This window comes from Rattus norvegicus, chromosome 14 (genome assembly GCF_036323735.1).
Source record: "Rattus norvegicus strain BN/NHsdMcwi chromosome 14, GRCr8, whole genome shotgun sequence".
Lineage (NCBI taxonomy): Eukaryota > Metazoa > Chordata > Mammalia > Rodentia > Muridae > Rattus > Rattus norvegicus.
In genome coordinates, this window is record NC_086032.1 from 85893680 (window position 1) to 85906752 (window position 13073).

The 13073-nt window shown below is 42.6% G+C and overlaps 1 pseudogene; it reads right to left on the reverse strand.

The window, feature by feature from the left end:
• Positions 1 to 201: 201 nt before the first annotated feature.
• Hsp90ab1-ps12 (heat shock protein 90 alpha family class B member 1, pseudogene 12) lies at positions 202 to 1649 on the reverse strand (annotated as a pseudogene).
• Positions 1650 to 13073: the final 11424 nt, after the last annotated feature.

Here is a 13073-nt window from a genome sequence, read left to right on the forward strand (position 1 = left end):
ATGAGGTCTAAAGAACACAGTTTGCTCCGTGCCTCTCTCTCACTGTCCTCCTCTGACCTTGCTTCTCCCTCCTGCTCCCACTCTCCTCTCTAATCACCCTCAAGGGCAGGAAAGTCTCCAATCTTCTTTACTTTACATACTTTTAATTTCAGAACAAAATAAAACAAACAAATAAACAAACCACAGTATACAAAACCCAACCCCGTTATTCTGTGGGTGGGGATTTTCCTGCCTTAAGGCACAAGGACAGGACAGAAGTGACTCCTCTGGACAGGACCAGTCAAGGCTGCTGGGGGAGCCCCAGGGACATATACAGAGGGCATGGCCTTCCCAGGGAGTCTATAGTCTAGATCACGAAAATGTGAGAGGCATCTTATTACCCTCAAGTCGGGGTATCATCAGAAACAGAGGCTCCTCTGCGGTCACCGAATCTTCAGCAATGCCCAGGCCTCGTTTGATCATGTGGTAGCTTCAGTCAGAGTGGGTTTGGGGATCCTCAGGTGAGAAAGCTGAGGGGAGCAGAGCAGTTTCAGACAGCAGCAGCACCAGAGCCAACCATGACTTTTGTCTGCCTCAGCCTTCTGCTGCAGGCTCGCCACAATGGGGTGGTCGGGACTGATCTCTAGGTGTGTTCTGGCCATCGTGTAGCTCCTTGCAGAGTTGTCTCGCAGTGCCTAGGCCTTCATGATACTCTCCATGTTGGCTGTCTGGCCGTAGGTGCTTGTCACAATGCAGCAGGGTGAAGACACAAGCCTATTGGACGTTGTCACCTTCTCAACCTTCCTATCCAAGATTTTCTTCGTGAATGAAATTCTCAAATTTTGCCTAGCTATTCTCCTAAGCTCCAGGCCTTCCTTAGTCACTGAGACCAGGCTCTTTCCATCACATTCCTGGAGCTGTTGCAGACAGTATTCATCAATAGCCCAGTCATATACACCACCTCAAAGCCCTGCTTCTGTGCACACTCCTCAAAGACAGAGTTGGCCACCTGCTCTTTGCTCTCACCAGTGATATCCTAGATGGATTTCTGTGTTTCCTCTATGTGAGATACATACTCTGACATAGAAGTCATCTCATCTCCAGACGGAGAGGTGTGATAGTGAGAGCTCAGAGAGGTGCCAACATTCATAGATTCCAAGCTCTTTAAATTCTTGGAGAATGCCTCATAAAATTTCCTGTAGTTCTCCTTGTCTTCAGCCAATTTAAGGCACTTCTTCACAGTGTTTTTTTGTGGATGAGTTTTAGGATGTCGTTCTGCTGGAGCACTTCTTGGGAGATGTTCAGGGGCAAGTCTTTGGAGTCAACCACACCATGGATAAGTTTCAGGTAATTGGGAATCACCTCACCACAGCTGTCCAGGATGAACACACAGTGGATATACAGTTTGACTCCCACCAGCACTCCCTCGTTCCCTTCCTCCTCCTTTTCTTTTCAAAAAGGTCAAAGGAAGCTCACTGAGGAATAAAGAACAAGGCCCTGAATCCAAACTGACCTTCTACAGAGAAGTGCTTGACTGCCCAGTGGTCTTCTCAAACATGGGTGAGGCTCTTATAGAATTCACCATATTCCTGAGTGATATCATCAGGGTTTCTAGTCCAAGTAGGTTTAGTCTTATTCAGCTCTTCCTGATCAATGTATTTCTCCTTCATTTTTCTCAGTGTACTTCTGAGGGTTGGGGATGATGTCAATTTTCAGCTTTTTATGGTTGTCCCACTAGGAGGGATCTGTCAGGCTCTCAGTGATATCTTTTCCAAGGTATCAGAAGCATTACCCAGAGGAAAATTTCTTGTTTCAATAGAAAGTATCAATAATGAGGTACATGAGCTGAGTGATTTCTGCCCCAAAGGTCTCTACCTCTTCCTGTCCATGGTACACTTCCTCAGGTATCTCGACAGGAAAGCCAAATAGCAGTGTAGAGCAAGGTGTGCCTGGACTTCCTCTGACTCACACACCAAGCCTAGGTAATGCAGGGGTAACTCAAGAAACCGATGGAAGTTTGTTTTTATCCAAGAAAAAGATCTCTATAATTGGGGTTAGGGATTTAGCTCAGTGGTAAAGCGCTTGCCTAGCAAGCGCAAGGCCCTGGGTTCGGTCCTCAGCTGTGAGAAAAAAATCTCTATAATCTTTTTAACACTGAACCCAGGGGGAGAGAGATCCCAAACTGTTTGTCCTGGATAAAAACTGAGCCATCTCCCGAATGATGTCATTATTCATTGGGACTTACAAAGTGTTTCAGATCATACTACTGACCCACCAACAGAAGTGGAAATTTCTGGTTTCTTTGGAAACTCAGTTGGGTCACATGATGTTTTTCTGAAAGCTCTTTTGTGAGAGGGTGTTTTGCTGAAACAGACTCTTGAGAGGACGTGTGATATTTGGAAAGAGTATAAATGGGACCCCATAAACAGTGAGAGGGGGCTCTTGCATTGCAATGATGTGCAGTGTTTCACTGGTCTTTGCTGGTCTTTGCTGACCGTGCAACACTTCTCTAGTCTCGTTTCTTTATTGGTCTTCCCTGGTCTTTGCTGATCTCACTTCATAGAAAGAAATGCACCAAATGACTTTTTATGGTATTCTGGCTGATTCTGGTTGCTTCTGCTAATTCCTGTTGATCTGGTGGAGCCTTACAGTTTCTGCTGGATTGTAGCACTAATTCATGTTTTGTGTTTGCTATTGAACTGGACTACTGGTGTCCTGACAACAGAGGGTGGAATTGCCACAAAGAGCTACTTCTAAACAGGTCCGCAACACCCTTTTCCTATTAAACTTCTTTCTCCCCTACCTCTGGTTGCTGGACTAGAAAGGAGGTTGAAGCATTTAAGAACCCTTAATAAAGTAGGTCTTGAAAAATCCAAGCCTACGAATGGGTTTTCTGACTTTGTTTTGTAAGGGTGTCTGTCTTTTGGCCACTAACTCTTACGACAGGGAAGAGGTTTATTGGAATCTGCACGGTGAGTTCATCCTTTAGCTTTTTGTCTTCTTTGGGCCTTCTCCACATTTAGGTTAATCTCCCACTTGGACTTAACGCAATTGTGTTGTGGACTACACAATTTTCTTGTTAGGTTGTTTCACGGTGATTGTTGATTTCATGAAGTGTTTGTGTTGTTTGGTAGCCTGTGAGTCTGATTTGATACCCTTGTTTTATATGTATATTTATTCTTCCTGGGCTGCACTGTGTTTTCGCCTGTGTCTGTCTCACTATGTTCTTTGGTTGCTTCTGTGCTGTCTAAGAGGCTTCTTGTCTCAAGCCCATCTTACCTAAAGTCAGATATGCAGCAGTTAATTATGACCCTGGGTTAGGACTGAAAAGGTGGTACAAGAGAGAAGTTTTGGAATCTAAGCAGTGGGGCTGGCTTCTCTTCCAGAGGACTAAGGTTTGATCCCTAGAACCCACATGGCAGCTCACAATCACCTGTAACTCCAGTCCCAGGGGATCCTGCTCTTTCTTTTCGTCTATTTGGGCACCAAGACACATATATGATATTAGACAGACATGCAGGCAAAACACCCACACGTAAAACAATAAAACAATGAGTTTTACTTAAGTCAATAGCAACAATAAAAATCTTTAGGGTTTGACCAAGTGGACATGTGGTTATAATTTTTTTCATTCTGTTACAGATTTAGATCATCACTCCTTTTTTTCTTTTTATTAAAAAGACTTATGCCCAGAAGAGGGCATCGGATCACATTACAGATTGTGAGCCACCATGTGGTTGCTGGGAATTGAACTCAGGACCTCTGGAAGAGCAGTCAGTGCTCTTAACCACTGAGCCATCTCTCCAGTCCCAACACTTTTTATTTATATTTACAAATCTGCTTTATTGGATCACTTTGCCTGTGGTTAAAATTTCAACTGGAAAGTCATGTCTGATGAATGAGTTTCTGAAAGCTACCTTTAGATACTTGTTGTGTGAATTGTCTACATGATGCTCTCCCATGAAGGGCCAGTCTAAATCAGCTTATAGGAAAGTAAGTGCGCATGTACATACATTTAGTTTAAATATTTTTTTTTTTTTTGGATCTTTTTTTCGGAGCTGGGGACCGAACCCAGGGCCTTGCGCCTGCTAGGCAAGCGCTCTACCGCTGAGCTAAATCCCCAACCCTTAGTTTAAATATTTTAATTCACAGAACTGAAATAAGTCTAATAAATCAGTTACTTTAAACTTATCAATAAGAGAAAATAGAAATGTATCAAAGACAGCAAGCACGTTCTTGCCTGTATTATTATTGTTAGATATTTAACATAGTGTTCACATTTCCCGTGTTTCAATGTAAATTCTCAGGGCTGGAGAGATGGTTCAGTCAGTGCAGCTCTTGCAACATGAGCCTGAGGACCTGAGTTCAGATCCCCAGGCTCCACATGAGAAGCTGGGTATTGGAGCAGTGGATGGTGGGAGGGACTTGGTGGAGAGGATGGAGGGGAAACTGCCGTCAGGATGTAATATGTGAGAGAAGAATTGCAAAAGAAATGCTGGGTATGAATATGTGTACCTCTAATCTCAGTGCCGAGCAGGCAGAGATAGGCTGATCTTGTCCGCCATTGGCCGGCCAGCCTTGCCGAGTCAGTGGGCTCCAGGTCCAATGAGAGACCCCAACTCAACAAATATGGTGAGAGCAACTGAGAAAGACACCCAATGCTGACCTCTGGCTTTCACACATATGCCCACATATGTATATGTACACATACATAAAAAACACACACGGGTTGGGGATTTAGCTCAGCGGTAGAGCGCTTGCCTAGCGAGCGCAAGGCCCTGGGTTCGGTCCCCAGCTCCGGAAACACACACACACACACACACACACACACACACACACACACACACACGAGTGGGGGGGGCACAGATGCAGCTTTCTAGGTTTTAATTAAATTGTATGTTATTTTATTTTGTTACCAAAATGTGTTTTCTAGATTCAGATTTTTATTGGATACTTTTTATTTACATTTCAAATGTTATCCCCTTTCCCAGATTCCCACCCATAAACCCCTATCCCATCCCCCTCCCCCTTCTTCTATGAGGGTGTTCCTCCACCCACCCCTTCCTGCCTCCCTGCCCCAATATTCCCCTACACTGGGTTGGGGGGGGTTGAGCCTTGGCAGGATCAAGGGCCTCTTCCTATTGGTGCCCAACAGGGCCATCCTCTGCTACATATGCAGTTGGAGCCATGGGTCTGTCCATGTGTGTACTCTAGATTCAGAAATTTTATAAAGAAAAATAAGAAATATTTCAAGTATGAAAGTGAGGTACAAGAGATGGAAAGTACACTTTTAAGCATATTTTTTGATAAGATGAAAAGTGAAAAGGAAATGCTCTGAGATGGGAAGGGAGTTCGTGTGGATAAGTAGGATCCCGACCACCTGCTGTGCTGTGGAACCGGGGAGGGTGACTCCCAGGCTCCATCTCGCTTTTCCTGCGTGCCAGTTCCTTCTGAGAACACAGCCGTGTGGGCTTCGGAGAGTCTGGGGACGGTCATCTTGAACCACATCAGCAGCTGAAAACCCCCAGGAACAGGGTGTAAAACCCCACTGGCAACATTTCTTCTGATGCTCGGCCTTTATAACACAGTCCTTATGTTTTTTTATATTTAGAGCTTTTGAAAACTGTCTGAGATCGTTGGACTTCGTCCAGGCGTGCTTTCCGAAAGAATAGGGGGGGTTGGGGATTTAGCTCAGTGGTAGAGCGCTTGCCTAGGAAGCGCAAGGCCCTGGGTTCGGTCCCCAGCTCCGAAAAAAAGAACCAAAAAAAAAAAAAAAAAAGAATAGGGCTACTTATGATGTTGGTCTTGGGAAGACTCCATACAACAGTGATGATGTTACCGCTTCTCACCGACGAGGTTTTTATTCTGACTGTTGTTCATCCGTCTCCATACTTTATTTGATCTGAGTCTTCTTCACATTAAAAAAAAATCCCAATCCTTTTCTATTGCCATAAAATAATTCTTCCATTATTCAGTGTAGTTGGAAGAAAATCTAGCTTATAGATTGGCAGAGACTTATTTTATATCTTCCAAAAGGAGCCCTGTTCTTGGAAGAACTTCTTTTTGGAGATATGAAACACCTACAGTGCAAATGACAGGGTTTCTTCTGAGAGAAACAGAAGAATGAAACTGCACCCAACTGGCTGGCTACTGCTCTTGATAGTGGAATTGTTCAGATTCAATGAATTCCCCAGTACAACAGTTAATCTGTGAGCACAGCCCGGTCTGATGACCATTCAAATTGTAAATATGTATATGAATATTGTAAATATGTAAATATTATATGTCCTTTGATATGGTGCCTAGTCACACCTCTTAACCGCACTAACTGTGGTTCATAGGATTCAAGTTCCACAGGATACAGGTCCGGGCCACCATCAGGAATGCTCTGGGAATCCTAAGACACACTCAGACTCCAGCCTGCTTTGTAATGTCTCCAACTCTTTTTGATTCCAAGACTTGGACTGATTCTTCATATTCAAAGTGTCCAAAAACAGCTAATGACAACAGGATTATGATTTTCTAATCAGTTCAATTATTTATTTTTTAATCAAAATTGGACAAGTGTTAGAACCAGAAGCTACCTCACTGATGGTGGAGGTATAGAAAGAAACTGGGGATCTTTAAGACAGGCTGGGTTTACTAAAAATAACAAAGGCATGGATTCGTGTTCAAAACATAGTTCATGTAGAGACAACATTATTTTTAAAAGAGAGAGCGTGTGTAACCTAAGAGACGGTGCCTCGTGAGCCCACATTTTCCTCTGAAATTAGTCTTCGGTACAGCTCATAGTACAATTAGCTGAGGTTGTAGAAAGACTAAATTACAGTCTTATTTTGCCAATGGAAAGTAAACAGGCCATATTACAAAATGAGTCCTGTTAGAGCTATTTTCTTTTGTGATTGTAAAATGAAGATTAAGGTAGGGTTATATTCACAGAATCTACAGAATCTTGACCTCCCACAAGTCTGGCTTTGTGTTTGTCCCATTGTCATCAATGTTTGTTACACGGAGAAAGGACATTTTTGTTGAGGAAAAAAAATTCAAAATGATACCGTTATTATCTGATTTAGCCTGTATTATGGCTGTCTGTTTACTTACCCAAGCTAAAATCTGATATAATAGCCAAGAGTAAGCAAAGGAAATTATTAGCCGTAAAGGAGAGCTAGAGTAATTTAGACACGAAAGACCAATCATTTCTAAAAGTAGAATCTAGTTATTCCACATGAGGCTTTTGGTATGAAATCAAGCTAGCCAGAAGGAAAAGAGAGAATGAAAAAAAAAAAAATAACGATCCACTTCAAACCCTCAAAACATCAACTAAAATATTTCGTAGACTATAGTAACTATAGAAACAAGGAGCAAATGAGTCAGTCTAGTTAAAGAGTATCAAGGAACATGCAGAGAATTGGGGAGCGGGGGTAATTAAAACACCATCCCCTGTCTCATCTGCTATTTTTATTTATTTTTGATTATTTTAACTGTGAGTATAATACTTTTTTTAAAATAATGTTTTTTTTTACTAATTCTTTGAGATTTGATTGGAATGTGTTACCCTCCCCCTAACTCCTCTCATACCCTCTTCTACCTCCCAACCCATCCGACTTCACATTCTCTCTCTGAGATATGATAATATTCTTACTATATGTCATGTGAATGTTATGTCTCTGTGGATGTAATGCTACCAAGGACCAAAAACAAACAAATAAACAAACAAACAGAAACGGAAGTAGAAGAACACTTATATTTTTAAATGCTACAACAACACATCTGATGAAAGGAACTTAGAGGAAGAAGGTTTTATTTGGTTTACTGTTGAAGGGAAGTCATGGCGGCTGGAGCTTCAGGAAGCAGAGTGCCACGAATCCTAGTGCTCAGCTCCCCATTTCCTTCTCATTCAGTCTGACAGCTAGGGTGAGTCTTCCCCCTTCAGTTAACCCTCACAGGCACACCCAGAGGCTCCTCTCCTCCATGACTCTAGATCCTGCCAATTGACGAGCAGTATTAAGCATCTTATGTATGATGGCCAATAATATTGATACGACCCAGGGGCTTCTTCCATTATGGCTGTAGCAGTCATTTCTATCTCCTGAGGACTTCTTTCCAGTCCATACACACTCATTTTTATTAGACCTCAGGAGTAAGCATTCTTAGTTCCTTGGGACATAATTATCACCCGACAACATCTGCAATCTATCCCAGAGTTTCCTCTACTTTGCTGCGACCTTCCTTTCTGGTCTCTCCCATCCCCCTAGTGTCTTTGGTAAGTACATGGATTGAGGACCATCTTTACTCTGTGACTATATAAGGTCCATAACCGCTTGTCCAGTGGGGCACGTTCTTAGGCCACAGCCATCCTTTGTTGGCTCAGAACAAGTCGTCTCTTATTCCTTTTGAGGCAAGAGCTGAGTTTCTGTATCAACAGATCCAGAACAACACGGAGAAACGTATGCACAGTGACAGTCCGGGAGGAGGAGTTAAAGATACTGAAATAACAGGCAAGATTATGCCAAATAATGAAAATGATAAACCCACAAATAAAAATGACAAAGGAACACTGAGCAGGATCACAGCAAGGCAGAGTAACCACAGACACAGAGAAACAGCGAAAGGAGATGAAGACACAGAAATCAATAAAAAATAGTTCTATAAAGGCAACCATGACAAGAAAAACAACTGACATCATTACGAGCAATGGAGAATGCAGTGGTGGGATGATATATCCAAAATACCCCCCTCCCTAACCCAAACAAAAACAAATCCCCAATCTATAAACCCTAAAACCTACTCAATAGGAATAGCCCGCAAGCTTCTTTCATACTGAAGACCGAAGGCATTCTCACTCAAAGAAAGACTGAGCAAACTCCTCGCTAGCATCTGTGCCCTCAAGAGTTTCTAAAAAGTTATTTGACCCAGAAGGAGGCAGCAACAGAGAGCAGTTTCATTCATAACACAATACGCGGTGCGCCAATAAAGCTCATTACGTGGCAATCACAGAAGCCAGGCCACACATACACACTTCTGTTCTCATAACCAACTTAATTTCATAAAGCACCCACAGAGCGATGCTTCAAGGTCTCAGATACAGATCTAAGGGGCAGGGCAGTCATCACAGGAGAGGGATGCTAAGGCAGGGATGAACTGGTATGAGGAAAGGCAACCTTTGGGGCGATGTACATCCACAGGAAGAAATCCACAGCTAGCAGTGGTAGCTGTTATTTTCTCTGCCTTAAAATCTTTACAAAGGGCTAGGGGGCTCGTCCAGCTGATCAAGTGCCTTCTCTACTAGCATGGGGAACTGAGCTTGGACCAATAGCACCAGTAAATGCTGGTGGATCTGTAAGACAAGTGCTGGGGGGGGTGGGGACAGGGATGGGTGGCTCGCTGGAACTGGTTGGGCAACGCAGCCTGGCCAATTTTTTAAGCTCCAGGTTCAGTGACTGTCCCTGTCTCAAAAAGTAAGATGGAGAATAGAGAAGGGTGTTCAACACTTAGTTCTGCCCACCACCCCCTGCGTGTGCCAATACAGGTGTGCTCCCCTGCTTACACACCCATATGAACACATACATACAAGATTTTTAAAAAATGTAAAATGATAACTGTGGAATTTTGGGTGTCCGAGATAAACACGATCCCTTATTGGAATCTAGGGCATCACTTTATCATGTTTTCTGGGACAATTTCTAGTTGGGTTTAGAGCGAGGAGACACGCAGGCTTCATGATTCTTGCTGTGGCTGAGAACAAATCCAACATCTATTTAAAACGGATGCCTAAGTAATAGAATATCATAGGAATTCACCACACGAGTGATAAAAGTAAGACAGCTGGCATGGGTATATCAATCTCAGACAGAATCGGTCTCAGGATGAGAAATTTCATGTGAGACTGAGAGTCATGTATAGTGATGAAGGAACCGATATATTAGGAGGGGGTACTAATTCTAAACATCTATGCGCTTAACAAGAGAACCGCTAAATCCAAAAGGCAAACCCCAGCAGAAAGAAGAGTGAAAAATTCAACAATGATATTTGAAGCTTTCCACGCCTCATTCTCAGTAATGGACAGAACAAATGGTAAGTCGAGAGGACCACAGAAAGTTTATACAAGATTATCAATGACTTGAACTAAATTATATCTGTGGAACGCTTCACCTAATACATAAATGCTCCTCTCGATCATAAACAAAATATTCCCCAGGTTAGACAATGTGCAGGTTTCAGAACATTGGCTGTACTGTGCCCCTTTTAGTACAGTTCCTTATTTTGTGGCAACCTCCAACCATAAAATTATTTTTTGTTGCTACCTCATAACTGTAAACTGCTACCGTTATGAATCATAATGTAAATATTTGTGTTTCCCAATGGTGTTAGGTAGTTCATTTGATTCCAAAGGGGGTAGAGACCTATAGGTTGAGAATCGTGGTCCTAAAACAACAGGGTTAGGGGACTGTTTGCTGCATCACCAATGAGGTGAACCAGTGCTTGAGCATCAAAATTGTGCACACAGAGGTCCCAGAACGTAAGAGGAGTCTATGACTGTTCTACTCTACTGTTTGGAGTTTTGGCCCATGTCTGCTAGCTTCCCTATAGGATGGCCCTTTCCACTCGTCCTTAAATATAGATGTAGTTCAATCATGCCTACTTGGAAAGTCCCAGACCAGGGGGCATCATTGTCAAATTCTACCAAACATTTTGAGAATAAATAATACCAATTTTTTTCAAACTCTTCAGGGAAGTAGAGAGGAGAATATTTCTCAGCTCATTCTGGGAGGCTGGAAAGAAATCACACAAAAATGATTGCAAACTAAGAAACGTCATCTGCAAACATTAAAAACATCCTCATTAAAATATTAACAAACCAGTCAGGAAGCATAACAAGAGAATTGTTTTTATACATCGTCAGGTAGGATTTACCCCAGGAATTCAAGGTTGGTTTAGTAATTAGAAATCAGTTAATTTTGAATATTAGTGAAACAAAAGGGAGGAAATTTATCAATGAGGAAAAGCATTAGACAAAAAATGCAATACTCTATGTTTACAGTACAAATTGGACTAACTGCAAACGGAAGGGGATTTCCTTAACAGTGTTTATAAAAAAAGCTGAAGCTGACCCTCACCGGAAGGTGTGAGACTGAGTTTTGCTTTCATAATACCAGTAAAGGGAGGGGCATCCTCAAACCCATTCTGTTTGATGTGGCCTCAGAAGTTCTAATCAGCATGTTAAAAGAAGAAAAACAGTGGTAAAGGCAGTAAAATGGTATGGCCACGTATGGTTATATATGTGAGTCCTAAGGAGTTAACAGAATTATAAGGCTACATATTACAAGGTCAATATACAAAACTCAATTATGTGAAATTAAGGAGATGAAAGTTCTCATGTCAATACCATCAAAATGCTAAACACTTAGAACGAAAACTACAAAAGAAAGCATGACATTGTTGAGAGGAAGCATAGAGGGTCAGAAGAAACGTAGAGCCACTTAAAGTTCACGCTAGAGGCAACGGCATTGCCAAGAAGGCGCTCTTCCCAGGCTGATCTATAGACCCAATGCGCACAGAATGAGATCCCCAGGCTTTTTTGTGAAACACATAAACAAATACTGGAAGCAGCCAAATACTCTGGAACAAAACCGGAGGATTCAATTCTCAACCTCAAAACCTTTGTGAATCTAACCTGTTAAGAAAGCAACACTTGACTCTGGTCAGCCGTTTCTCTGCCGAGACCATGGCAAAGCAGATGTGGTGGCTGTAGCCGCAGGTCCCCAGCCCCCTGCCACCCCAGCTTCCTCTTCCCTCCTGTCACCTGGAGGACGCTTCTGTATCAAGTGGCTGTATTCACTTGAGGGAGCCTGTTCCTCAGCCTGCTAGGCTAGACCAGCATCTTCCACAGCCAGAAAAATGGCTTCCTTCTGCTTGGTAAGGACGATATGACAAAGGACACGTGGACACAAAAGGAAAGTTCTGAGTAAAGGCCAACGTTTGTCTCTGGAATCCTCTAGATGAGTGGTTCTCAACCTTCCTAATGCCTCAACCCTTTAATACAGTTCCTCATGGTGTGGTGACCCCCGCAACCATAACATTATTTTTGTTGTTATTTCACAACTGTAATTTTGCTACTTCTATGAATTGTAATGTAAATATTTTTGGAGATAGAGGCTGCTGAAGTCAGGGAGATGGAGGTGGGGGCTCAAGGCCAGTTGGGGCTGCTACTCCCTCAGTGACCTGTCTATGCAGGACTCCTTACTAGCGCTAAACAAAAGAGAATCTTCCATGTTTTAGAGCGAGAGTGATGGAGAAAGCAAGAGAGCAGGAGGCACGCTGGTGGCAGGGATGTTGTAGCCGCGTAGCACTGTGCAGCGTGATCTGCCTCTATCTGCTGATTTTGTGGTTGCTTGTCTCTGTTTTTTATTTGTACTTAAACCATTGTGGTAACACCACTAGATAGTCCTCAAGTGGAGTCTTAAGGAGACTGGTTTTTAGTCTCCAACTCTTCTCCACTAGTCTCTCTCCGCCACGCCTCCCCCCCCAACCCTCAACATCTTTCCTTCCCCTCTCCAGACTCCAGGCCTTTCTGGGCTCTCTTTATACACAGCCCCAGGGGCGATTTGCTTGAGAGCATTTGGTAAGGGAATTCTGGTATATGGATATAACTTGCTGTTTGCACCATGATTTTGGTAATATCATGCCTTACTACATATACTGAGTTCATTTTTTGTTCACTTTTTAAACTTAAAAAGAAAGCAAGATTTATATACGGAGCAGCATCAGTCTCTAAAAGAGTTATGCAGATAAACAGTGAAACAGAACAGAATGTGAAGCTCACTCAATTGTCCACAGTGCTGTCAAGGTTTTTTGTGAGAGAAGGAAATTCACAGTGACTGGGATGGGGACAATTAGAGAAACATAAACGTACAAGATACATTTAAAGGTTTAATTTACATAAAATTAATTAAAAGTTGACCACTGGCCTAAAAAATCGTCGCTGAGCCCATAAACTTTTGGAATAAAACTCAAGAAAAGTCTTTCTGATCTTGGGCTAGACAAAGATAACTTAGATGTGTCTCAGAAGTCTGGTTCAAAAGGGAAAAAATGGA